General features: G+C 46.6%; 3 non-coding genes across 3 annotated transcripts; all 3 read left to right on the top strand.

Annotated features, from left to right (window-relative positions):
- Window positions 1-1,558: 1,558 nt before the first annotated feature.
- Window positions 1,559-1,630, top strand: trnap-agg (transfer RNA proline (anticodon AGG)). Its single transcript has one exon. It is a non-coding gene; the product is annotated as a tRNA-Pro (tRNA).
- Window positions 1,631-4,916: 3,286 nt separating this feature from the next.
- On the top strand, window positions 4,917-4,988 carry trnap-ugg (transfer RNA proline (anticodon UGG)). The gene has a single exon. It is a non-coding gene; the product is annotated as a tRNA-Pro (tRNA).
- A 6,983-nt stretch (window positions 4,989-11,971) lies between these two features.
- Window positions 11,972-12,043, top strand: trnap-ugg (transfer RNA proline (anticodon UGG)). Its single transcript has one exon. It is a non-coding gene; the product is annotated as a tRNA-Pro (tRNA).
- Window positions 12,044-12,373: the final 330 nt, after the last annotated feature.

Below are 12,373 nucleotides of genomic sequence, written 5' to 3'. Positions count from 1 at the left end.
GAAAACTGAAAATCCGCGAAGTAGCAGCGCACCTTCAAAAATGCTTAAAAATAAATAAATAAATATATATATATATATATATATATGGGTAGAGAGAGAGAGTGTGAAATTCATGTTATAACAAAAAAAAACAAATTATTATTAAAACTTATTTTTTATTCCCCAGCCAATATTTTCGTATTTATTCAATTACTTCTTTTTGTATTTATTTAATTACTTCGACTTTTACCTGCTGGTACGCCGTCCGGTGTGGCCTGTGAATGTTATGATCCTCCAGCAGAGTTGGAGGGTTGAGCAGGACTCTCCAAACGCAGACACGGGAAAAAAGGTGGTGATAGAAAGATATTTATTATAATCACAATATAGTCAGTGTAATCAGCGCGTCTCGCAGCAGCTGACGGCATGGCGCGAGAAGATCGCTGGAGGAACGCCCACACAGCTGAAAAAACAAAAACACACGCGGCATGACAGGCACGGATCATGACAGTGAAATGAAAGGTGGCATTCTTCATTTATTTATTTATTCATTCATAACTGACAGCCTCACGCTCCGCTCCTGCCCGGGCGGAAGAGGTGCTCCTATTCGGCTTAACTGTGACACACGCCCGCCCTCCTCCTCCGGAGCTTCCATTCGGTTAAACTTAGGGGCCGCTTGGAACCGCCCGTGCCCGGGGACGGTGCTCCTCTTCGGCTTACTGTGACGCGAGCATGCCCTCCTCCTCCGGAGCTTCCATTCGGTTAAACTTAGGGGCCGCTTGGAACCGCCCGTGCCCGGGGAAGGTGCTCCTCTACGGCTTACTGTGACACGAGCATGCCCTCCTCCTCCGGAGCTTCCATTCGGTTAAACTTAGGGGCCGCTTGGAACCGCCCGTGCCCGGGGAAGGTGCTCCACTACGGCTTACTGTGACGCGAGCATGCCCTCCTCCTCCGGAGCTTCCATTCGGTTAAACCTAGGGGCCGATTGACACCGCCCGTGCTCGGGGAAGGTGCTCCTCTACGGCTTAACTGCCACGCACGCCGGCCGGAACTCTGGTACGGTCCGAACCGCGCGAAACGTCGCCACCAATCGTGTCCGGGGGAACTTGCTCTTCTTCGTCCACTCTCTTCTTCGTCCACTCTCCTCTTCGGCGCACGCCGGCCGTCTAACCGCTCCAGCGCCCCCTCGTGCCGCTCGGCGAAACTACAATGCCTCCGAATATTTTTTAGACCCGCGAAGCACTGAAGCCGCGAAAGGTGAACCGCGAAGTAGCGGGGTATTACTGTAATTCTCACTGAGGACCCTCTTTCAAATCCAAAACAAGACCATCATTACACTGGATTACTTTGAGTTCACCTGAATCTTCCGTACTGATAGGAATGGTTCTTCGCTGGTACGAGCATGTCATCAATTGGAGGTGGCTCATTTGGCTCTGGGTATGGTTGTGAGTGGTTTCTCGTTCAAATCCAAACAGGTTCTTAGTGTAAATTCAGGGTTGGTTGGGAGAGGTTCCAGGTTCAAATCCGGGGTCTTAGTGTCGATGAAGGCTTGCGGCCAACAGTCAGTTACCCAGCTAAATGTGGCTCGTTGGTCTAGGGGTATGATTCTCGCTTAGGGTGCGAGAGGTCCCGGGTTCAAATCCCGGACGAGCCCATCTCAGAGTCGGTATGGTTGCTTAGTCAACTCATAATTTTGATGCAAATCTATACAGGGAGATGGTGGAAAAACTAACATGAAACAACAAAACTGAGACTGTACCCCGAGCACTCCCAAAAAAATGCTTGAGTTCCTTATTATTTCAATAACCTTGGTCCAATCGCGCATTTTTTTCAAAAATCTTGGAAATGACATTAGCTACCTAGCTACAGTCCAAAATCAGCTCCTACAACCTCTTAGAACATTTCTACTCTAGTTTCCACCCCTCCACAGTACAGAAACAACACTGATCAAAATCACCGGCAACCGACTCTGGCCTAATCACCATTCTCACCCTCTTTGATCTGATAGCAGCTTGCGATACAATTTCTAAAACCATCCTCCTGAACAGACTCCATGACATTCTTTATCTATACCCTACCTTCTTGTCAAGATATTTCACAAACTAAACCTACACTCCCACTGTTATGCAGATGACACTCAGCTCTACCTCTCCACATAATCAACTGCCATTATTCCGGGTTCCTCCATTTATTGACTGCTTCCCCGAAATTTATTATTGGTTCTCATCCAATTTTCTGCAACTTAACAATGATAAAACTGAAATCCTACAGATAGGTACCAAGTCCTCTCAAACCAAAAGTGACAGTTTTTCCCATGACACTTGACAATACCTCAGTTTCCACCTCTGGTCAGGTTAAGACTCGGGGTGTCATCCACTCTCTCCTTTTCATCAGAATTAAATGAAAATCCCCGATCTGCATACTTTCTACTTTATAGAATAATCGTCCTGCGTCCCCGTCCATCAGTATCCTTTTAAAGCACGTCCAACCTTGTATTTGATCAGTCCCATTAACAGAACTTGCAATAATTTACTGCAACTAAAAAGAAAAAACCTCCTGATTAAAAGCAATTGCTAAAATTAGGCCAAAAAGCGGATTTGTAAAAACATCAGCAGGTTCTGACAAATAGCCTAGGGTCTCCACATTAGAAAATGGGATGTTATTGATATTCTAAAAACTGGTAGACAGTTTTGTATGCCCGCCCCCAATAATGAGGGTGACCGCAGACATAGTTGTTATGACACAAGGCATATTCGCAGGTGAGAACAGACCAGGGATGGCGCTGCCTGACAACACATTATGATAGCAATTGACGCGTAACCACGCAGCCTAACATATTGCATTGGCCGGGAATTGAACTCGGGCCTCACGCATGGCAAGCGAGAATTCTACCACTGAACAACCAATGATTAGTACTTCTTGTCCAATAGAATAGAGACGTCCACCATAGAAAACGTTTTATCTGGCCCTGATAATGCATGTTTTTTCCTTCTTAAAATGTAGCGTTCTTGCCATGTATGCAATGCATCAAGTGAACGATACATTTCTTTAACGGTAAGATCACTCTGCAGAAACGATTAAATACTGGAAGATGCACGAACGATCCCCAACAATACATTGCGATAATACACGCCTGTATTAATACATTGAGAAAACCCTTATTACGTTTGATAATGTTACAGTGAGATACCAAATTTGAGTATTATGAGACTAAGCTGTGGCGATTCTGATAGTTGGAACACCACCACTTGACTTTAATTATGACTACAATCTATAAAGTTAACTGATTTCGATACTTTGTGGCAAGCACTTTGGCTCGTTGGACTACGGGTATACAGTAATACCCCGGTTATCGCGGTTAATGGGGACCGAGACCACCCGCGAAAACTGAAAATCCGCGAAGTAGCAGCGCACCTTCAAAAATGCTTAAAAATAAATAAATAAATATATATATATATATATATATATGGGTAGAGAGAGAGAGTGTGAAATTCATGTTATAACAAAAAAAAACAAATTATTATTAAAACTTATTTTTTATTCCCCAGCCAATATTTTCGTATTTATTCAATTACTTCTTTTTGTATTTATTTAATTACTTCGACTTTTACCTGCTGGTACGCCGTCCGGTGTGGCCTGTGAATGTTATGATCCTCCAGCAGAGCTGGAGGGTTGAGCAGGACTCTCCAAACGCAGACACGGGAAAAAAGGTGGTGATAGAAAGATATTTATTATAATCACAATATAGTCAGTGTAATCAGCGCGTCTCGCAGCAGCTGACGGCATGGCGCGAGACGACCGCTGGAGGAACGCCCACACAGCTGAAAAAACAAAAACACACGCGGCATGACAGGCACGGATCATGACAGTGAAATGAAATGTGGCATTATTCATTTATTTATTTATTCATTCATAACTGACAGCCTCACGCTCCGCTCCTGCCCGGGCGGAAGAGGTGCTCCTATTCGGCTTAACTGTGACACACGCCTGCCCTCCTCCTCCGGAGCTTCCGTTCGGTTAAACTTAGGGGCCGCTTGGAACCGCCCGTGCCCGGGCAAGGTGCTCCTCTTCGGCTTACTGTGACGCGAGCATGCCCTCCGACTCCGGAGCTTCCATTCGGTTAAACTTAGGGGCCGCTTGGAACCGCCCGTGCCCGGGGAAGGTGCTCCTCTACGGCTTACTGTGACGCGAGCATGCCCTCCTCCTCCGGAGCTTCCATTCGATTAAACTTAGGGGCCGCTTGGAACCGCCTGTGCCCGGGGAAGGTGCTCCTCTACGGCTTACTGTGACGCGAGCATGCACTCCTCCTCCGGAGCTTCCATTCGGTTAAACTTAGGGGCCGATTGACACCGCCCGTGCTCGGGGAAGGTGCTCCTCTACGGCTTAACTGCCACGCACGCCGGCCGGAACTCTGGTACGGTCCGAACCGCGCGAAACGTCGCCACCAATCGTGTCCGGGGGAACTTGCTCTTGTTCGTCCACTCTCTTCTTCGTCCACTCTCCTCTTCGGCGCACGCCGGCCGTATAACCGCTCCAGCGCCCTCTCGTACCGCTCGGCGAGACTACAATGCCCCCGAATATTTTTTAGACCCGCGAAGCACTGAAGCCGCGAAAGGTGAACCGCGAAGTAGCGGGGTATTACTATAATTCTCACTGAGGACCCTTTTTCAAATCCAAAACAAGACCATCATTACACTGGATTACTTTGAGTTCACCTGAATCTTCCGTACTGATAGGAATGGTTCTTCGCTGGTACGAGCATGTCATCAATTGGAGGTGGCTCATTGGGCTCTGGGTATGGTTGTGAGTGGTTTCTCGTTCAAATCCAAACAGGTTCTTAGTGTAAATTCAGGGTTGGTTGGGAGAGGTTCCAGGTTCAAATCCGGGGTCTTAGTGTCGATGAAGGCTTGCGGCCAACAGGCAGTTAACTAGTTAAACGTGGCTCGTTGGTCTAGGGGTATGATTCTCGCTTTGGGTGCGAGAGGTCCGGGGTTCAAATCCCGGACGAGCCCATCTCAGTGTCGGTATGGTCGCCCAGTCTCTTAGTCAACTTATAATTTTGATGCAAATCTATACAGGGAGATGCTGGAAAAACTAACATGAAACAACAAAACTGAGACTGTACCCTGAATACTCCCCAAAAAATGCTTGAGTTCCTTATAATTTCAATAACCTTGGTCCAATCGCACATTTTTTTAAAAAATCTTGGAAATGACATTAGCTACCTAGCTACAGTCCAAAATCAGCTCCTACAACCTCTTAGAACATTTCTACTCTAGTTTCCACCCCTCCACAGTACAGAAACAACACTGATCAAAATCACCGGCAACCGACTCTGGCCTAATCACCATTCTCACCCTCTTTGATCTGATAGCAGCTTGCGATACAATTTCTAAAACCATCCTCCTGAACAGACTCCATGACATTCTTTATCTATACCCTACCTCTTGTCAAGATATTTCACAAACTAAACCTACACTCCCACTGTTATGCAGATGACACTCAGCTCTACCTCTCCACATAATCAACTGCCATTATTCCGGGTTCCTCCATTTATTGACTGCTTCCCCGAAATGTATTATTGGTTCTCATCCAATTTTCTGCAACTTAACCATGATAAAACTGAAATCCTACAGATAGGTACCAAGTCCACTCAAGCCAAAAGTGACAGTTTTTCCCATGACACTTGACAATACCTCAGTTTCCCCCTCTGGTCAGGTTAAGACTCGGGGTGTCATCCACTCTCTCCTTTTCATCAGAATTAATTGAAAATCCCCGATCTGCATACTTTCTACTTTATAGAATAATCGTCCTGCGTCCCCGTCCATCAGTATCCTTTTAAAGCACGTCCAACCTTGTATTTGATCAGTCCCATTAACAGAACTTGCAATAATTTACTGCAACTAAAAAGAAAAAACCTCCTGATTAAAAGCAATTGCTAAAATTAGGCCAAAAAGCGGATTTGTAAAAACATCAGCAGGTTCTGACAAATAGCCTCGGGGCTCCACATTAGAAAATGGAATGTTATTGATATTCCAAAAACTGGTAGACAGTTTTGTATCCCCGCCCCCAATAATGAGGGTGACCGCAGACATAGTTGTTACGACACAAGGCATATTCGCAGGTGAGAACAGACCAGGGATGGCGCTGCCTGACAACACATTATGATAGCAATTGACGCGTAACCACGCAGCCTAACATATTGCATTGGCCGGGAATTGAACTCGGGCCTCACGGATGGCAAGCGAGAATTCTACCACTGAACAAACAATGATTAGTACTTCTTGTCCAATAGAATAGAGACGTCCACCATAGAAAACGTTTTATCTGGCCCTGATAATGCATGTTTTTTCCTTCTTAAAATGTAGCGTTCTTGCCATGTATGCAATGCATCAAGTGAACGATACATTTCTTTAACGGTAAGATCCCTCTGCAGAAACGATTAAATACTGGAAGATGCACGAACGATCCCCAACAATACATTGCGATAATACACGCCTGTATTAATACATTGAGAAAACCCTTATTACGTTTGATAATGTTACAGTGAGATACCAAATTTGAGTATTATGAGAATAAGCTGTGGCGATTCTGATAGTTGGAACACCACCACTTGACTTTAATTATGACTACAATCTATAAAGTTAACTGATTTCGATACTTTGTGGCAAGCACTTTGGCTCGTTGGACTACGGGTATACAGTAATACCCCGGTTATCGCGGTTAATGGGGACCGAGACCACCCGCGAAAACTGAAAATCCGCGAAGTAGCGGCGCACCTTCAAAAATGCTTAAAAATAAATAAATAAATATATATATATATATATATATATATATGGGTAGAGAGAGAGAGTGTGAAATTCATGTTATAACAAAAAAAAAAAAATTATTATTAAAACTTATTTTTTATTCCCCAGCCATTATTTTCGTATTTATTCAATTACTTCTTTTTGTATTTATTTAATTACTTCGACTTTTACCTGCTGGTACGCCGTCCGGTGTGCCCTGTGAATGTTATGATCCTCCAGCAGAGCTGGAGGGTTGAGCAGGACTCTCCAAACGCAGACACGGGAAAAAAGGTGGTGATACAAAGATATTTATTATAATCACAATATAGTCAGTGTAATCAGCGCGTCTCGCAGCAGCTGACGGCATGGCGCGAGACGATCGCTGGAGGAACGCCCACACATCTGAAAAAACAAAAACACACGCGGCATGACAGGCACGGATCATGACAGTGAAATGAAAGGTGGCATTCTTCATTTATTTATGTATTCATTCATAACTGACAGCCTCACGCTCCGCTCCTGCCCGGGCGGAAGAGGTGCTCCTATTCGGCTTAACTGTGACACACGCCCGCCCTCCTCCTCCGGAGCTTCCATTCGGTTAAACTTAGGGGCCGCTTGGAACCGCCCGTTCCCGGGGAAGGTGCTCCTCTTCGGCTTACTGTGACGCGAGCATGCGCTCCTCCTCCGGAGCTTCCATTCGGTTAAACTTAGTGGCCGCTTGGAACCGCCCGTGCCCGGGGACGGTGCTCCTCTTCGGCTTACTGTGACGCGAGCATGCCCTCCTCCTCCGGAGCTTCCATTCGGTTAAACTTAGGGGCCGCTTGGAACCGCCCGTGCCCGGGGAAGGTGCTCCTCTACGGCTTACTGTGACACGAGCATGCCCTCCTCCTCCGGAGCTTCCATTCGGTTAAACTTAGGGGCCGCTTGGAACCGCCCGTGCCCGGGGAAGGTGCTCCTCTACGGCTTACTGTGACGCGAGCATGCCCTCCTCCTCCGGAGCTTCCATTCGATTAAACTTAGGGGCCGCTTGGAACCGCCTGTGCCCGGGGAAGGTGCTCCTCTACGGCTTACTGTGACGCGAGCATGCACTCCTCCTCCGGAGCTTCCATTCGGTTAAACTTAGGGGCCGATTGACACCGCCCGTGCTCGGGGAAGGTGCTCCTCTACGGCTTAACTGCCACGCACGCCGGCCGGAACTCTGGTACGGTCCGAACCGCGCGAAACGTCGCCACCAATCGTGTCCGGGGGAACTTGCTCTTGTTCGTCCACTCTCTTCTTCGTCCACTCTCCTCTTCGGCGCACGCCGGCCGTATAACCGCTCCAGCGCCCTCTCGTACCGCTCGGCGAGACTACAATGCCCCCGAATATTTTTTAGACCCGCGAAGCACTGAAGCCGCGAAAGGTGAACCGCGAAGTAGCGGGGTATTACTATAATTCTCACTGAGGACCCTTTTTCAAATCCAAAACAAGACCATCATTACACTGGATTACTTTGAGTTCACCTGAATCTTCCGTACTGATAGGAATGGTTCTTCGCTGGTACGAGCATGTCATCAATTGGAGGTGGCTCATTGGGCTCTGGGTATGGTTGTGAGTGGTTTCTCGTTCAAATCCAAACAGGTTCTTAGTGTAAATTCAGGGTTGGTTGGGAGAGGTTCCAGGTTCAAATCCGGGGTCTTAGTGTCGATGAAGGCTTGCGGCCAACAGGCAGTTAACTAGTTAAACGTGGCTCGTTGGTCTAGGGGTGTGATTCTCGCTTTGGGTGCGAGAGGTCCGGGGTTCAAATCCCGGACGAGCCCATCTCAGTGTCGGTATGGTCGCCCAGTCTCTTAGTCAACTTATAATTTTGATGCAAATCTATACAGGGAGATGCTGGAAAAACTAACATGAAACAACAAAACTGAGACTGTACCCTGAATACTCCCCAAAAAATGCTTGAGTTCCTTATAATTTCAATAACCTTGGTCCAATCGCACATTTTTTTAAAAAATCTTGGAAATGACATTAGCTACCTAGCTACAGTCCAAAATCAGCTCCTACAACCTCTTAGAACATTTCTACTCTAGTTTCCACCCCTCCACAGTACAGAAACAACACTGATCAAAATCACCGGCAACCGACTCTGGCCTAATCACCATTCTCACCCTCTTTGATCTGATAGCAGCTTGCGATACAATTTCTAAAACCATCCTCCTGAACAGACTCCATGACATTCTTTATCTATACCCTACCTCTTGTCAAGATATTTCACAAACTAAACCTACACTCCCACTGTTATGCAGATGACACTCAGCTCTACCTCTCCACATAATCAACTGCCATTATTCCGGGTTCCTCCATTTATTGACTGCTTCCCCGAAATGTATTATTGGTTCTCATCCAATTTTCTGCAACTTAACCATGATAAAACTGAAATCCTACAGATAGGTACCAAGTCCACTCAAGCCAAAAGTGACAGTTTTTCCCATGACACTTGACAATACCTCAGTTTCCCCCTCTGGTCAGGTTAAGACTCGGGGTGTCATCCACTCTCTCCTTTTCATCAGAATTAATTGAAAATCCCCGATCTGCATACTTTCTACTTTATAGAATAATCGTCCTGCGTCCCCGTCCATCAGTATCCTTTTAAAGCACGTCCAACCTTGTATTTGATCAGTCCCATTAACAGAACTTGCAATAATTTACTGCAACTAAAAAGAAAAAACCTCCTGATTAAAAGCAATTGCTAAAATTAGGCCAAAAAGCGGATTTGTAAAAACATCAGCAGGTTCTGACAAATAGCCTCGGGGCTCCACATTAGAAAATGGAATGTTATTGATATTCCAAAAACTGGTAGACAGTTTTGTATCCCCGCCCCCAATAATGAGGGTGACCGCAGACATAGTTGTTACGACACAAGGCATATTCGCAGGTGAGAACAGACCAGGGATGGCGCTGCCTGACAACACATTATGATAGCAATTGACGCGTAACCACGCAGCCTAACATATTGCATTGGCCGGGAATTGAACTCGGGCCTCACGGATGGCAAGCGAGAATTCTACCACTGAACAAACAATGATTAGTACTTCTTGTCCAATAGAATAGAGACGTCCACCATAGAAAACGTTTTATCTGGCCCTGATAATGCATGTTTTTTCCTTCTTAAAATGTAGCGTTCTTGCCATGTATGCAATGCATCAAGTGAACGATACATTTCTTTAACGGTAAGATCCCTCTGCAGAAACGATTAAATACTGGAAGATGCACGAACGATCCCCAACAATACATTGCGATAATACACGCCTGTATTAATACATTGAGAAAACCCTTATTACGTTTGATAATGTTACAGTGAGATACCAAATTTGAGTATTATGAGAATAAGCTGTGGCGATTCTGATAGTTGGAACACCACCACTTGACTTTAATTATGACTACAATCTATAAAGTTAACTGATTTCGATACTTTGTGGCAAGCACTTTGGCTCGTTGGACTACGGGTATACAGTAATACCCCGGTTATCGCGGTTAATGGGGACCGAGACCACCCGCGAAAACTGAAAATCCGCGAAGTAGCGGCGCACCTTCAAAAATGCTTAAAAATAAATAAATAAATATATATATATATATATATGGGTAGAGAGAGAGAGTGTGAAATTCATGTTATAACAAAAAAAAAAAAATTATTATTAAAACTTATTTTTTATTCCCCAGCCATTATTTTCGTATTTATTCAATTACTTCTTTTTGTATTTATTTAATTACTTCGACTTTTACCTGCTGGTACGCCGTCCGGTGTGCCCTGTGAATGTTATGATCCTCCAGCAGAGCTGGAGGGTTGAGCAGGACTCTCCAAACGCAGACACGGGAAAAAAGGTGGTGATACAAAGATATTTATTATAATCACAATATAGTCAGTGTAATCAGCGCGTCTCGCAGCAGCTGACGGCATGGCGCGAGACGATCGCTGGAGGAACGCCCACACATCTGAAAAAACAAAAACACACGCGGCATGACAGGCACGGATCATGACAGTGAAATGAAAGGTGGCATTCTTCATTTATTTATGTATTCATTCATAACTGACAGCCTCACGCTCCGCTCCTGCCCGGGCGGAAGAGGTGCTCCTATTCGGCTTAACTGTGACACACGCCCGCCCTCCTCCTCCGGAGCTTCCATTCGGTTAAACTTAGGGGCCGCTTGGAACCGCCCGTTCCCGGGGAAGGTGCTCCTCTTCGGCTTACTGTGACGCGAGCATGCGCTCCTCCTCCGGAGCTTCCATTCGGTTAAACTTAGTGGCCGCTTGGAACCGCCCGTGCCCGGGGACGGTGCTCCTCTTCGGCTTACTGTGACGCGAGCATGCCCTCCTCCTCCGGAGCTTCCATTCGGTTAAACTTAGGGGCCGCTTGGAACCGCCCGTGCCCGGGGAAGGTGCTCCTCTACGGCTTACTGTGACACGAGCATGCCCTCCTCCTCCGGAGCTTCCATTCGGTTAAACTTAGGGGCCGCTTGGAACCGCCCGTGCCCGGGGAAGGTGCTCCACTACGGCTTACTGTGACGCGAGCGTGCCCTCCTCCTCCGGAGCTTCCATTCGGTTAAACTTAGGGGCCGATTGACACCGCCCGTGCTCGGGGAAGGTGCTCCTCTACGGCTTAACTGCCACGCACGCCGGCCGGAACTCTGGTACGGTCCGAACCGCGCGAAACGTCGCCACCAATCGTGTCCGGGGGAACTTGCTCTTCTTCGTCCACTCTCTTCTTCGTCCACTCTCTTCTTCGTCCACTCTCCTCTTCGGCGCACGCCGGCCGTCTAACCGCTCCAGCGCCCCCTCGTGCCGCTCGGCGATACTACAATGCCTCCGAATATTTTTTAGACCCGCGAAGCACTGAAGCCGCGAAAGGTGAACCGCGAAGTAGCGGGGTATTACTGTAATTCTCACTGAGCACCCTCTTTCAAATCCAAAACAAGACCATCATTACACTGGATTACTTTGAGTTCACCTGAATCTTCCGTACTGATAGGAATGGTTCTTCGCTGGTACGAGCATGTCATCAATTGGAGGTGGCTCATTTGGCTCTGGGTATGGTTGTGAGTGGTTTCTCGTTCAAATCCAAACAGGTTCTTAGTGTAAATTCAGGGTTGGTTGGGAGAGGTTCCAGGTTCAAATCCGGGGTCTTAGTGTCGATGAAGGCTTGCGGCCAACAGTCAGTTACCCAGCTAAACGTGGCTCGTTGGTCTAGGGGTATGATTCTCGCTTTGGGTGCGAGAGGTCCCGGGTTCAAATCCCGGACGTGCCCATCTCAGTGTCGGTATGGTCGCCCAGTCTCTTAGTCAACTTATAATTTTGATACAAATCTATACAGGAAGATGGTGGAAAAACTAACATGAAACAACAAAACTGAGACTGTACCCCGAGTACTCCCAAAAAAATGCTTGAGTTCCTTATAATTTCAATAACCTTGGTCCAATCGCGCATTTTTTTCAAAAATCTTGGAAATGACATTAGCTACCTAGCTACAGTCCAAAATCAGCTCCTACAACCTCTTAGAACATTTCTACTCTAGTTTCCACCCCTCCACAGTACAGAAACAACACTGATCAAAATCACCGGCAACCGACTCTGGCCT

Source organism: Idiotropiscis lumnitzeri, chromosome 12 (genome assembly GCF_059441095.1).
Source record: "Idiotropiscis lumnitzeri isolate Australia: NSW breed Sydney's pygmy pipehorse chromosome 12, RoL_Ilum_1.0, whole genome shotgun sequence".
Classification (NCBI taxonomy): domain Eukaryota; kingdom Metazoa; phylum Chordata; class Actinopteri; order Syngnathiformes; family Syngnathidae; genus Idiotropiscis; species Idiotropiscis lumnitzeri.
The sequence above is the reverse complement of the archived record's forward strand: the minus strand, read 5'-3'. Positions and strand labels throughout refer to the sequence as shown.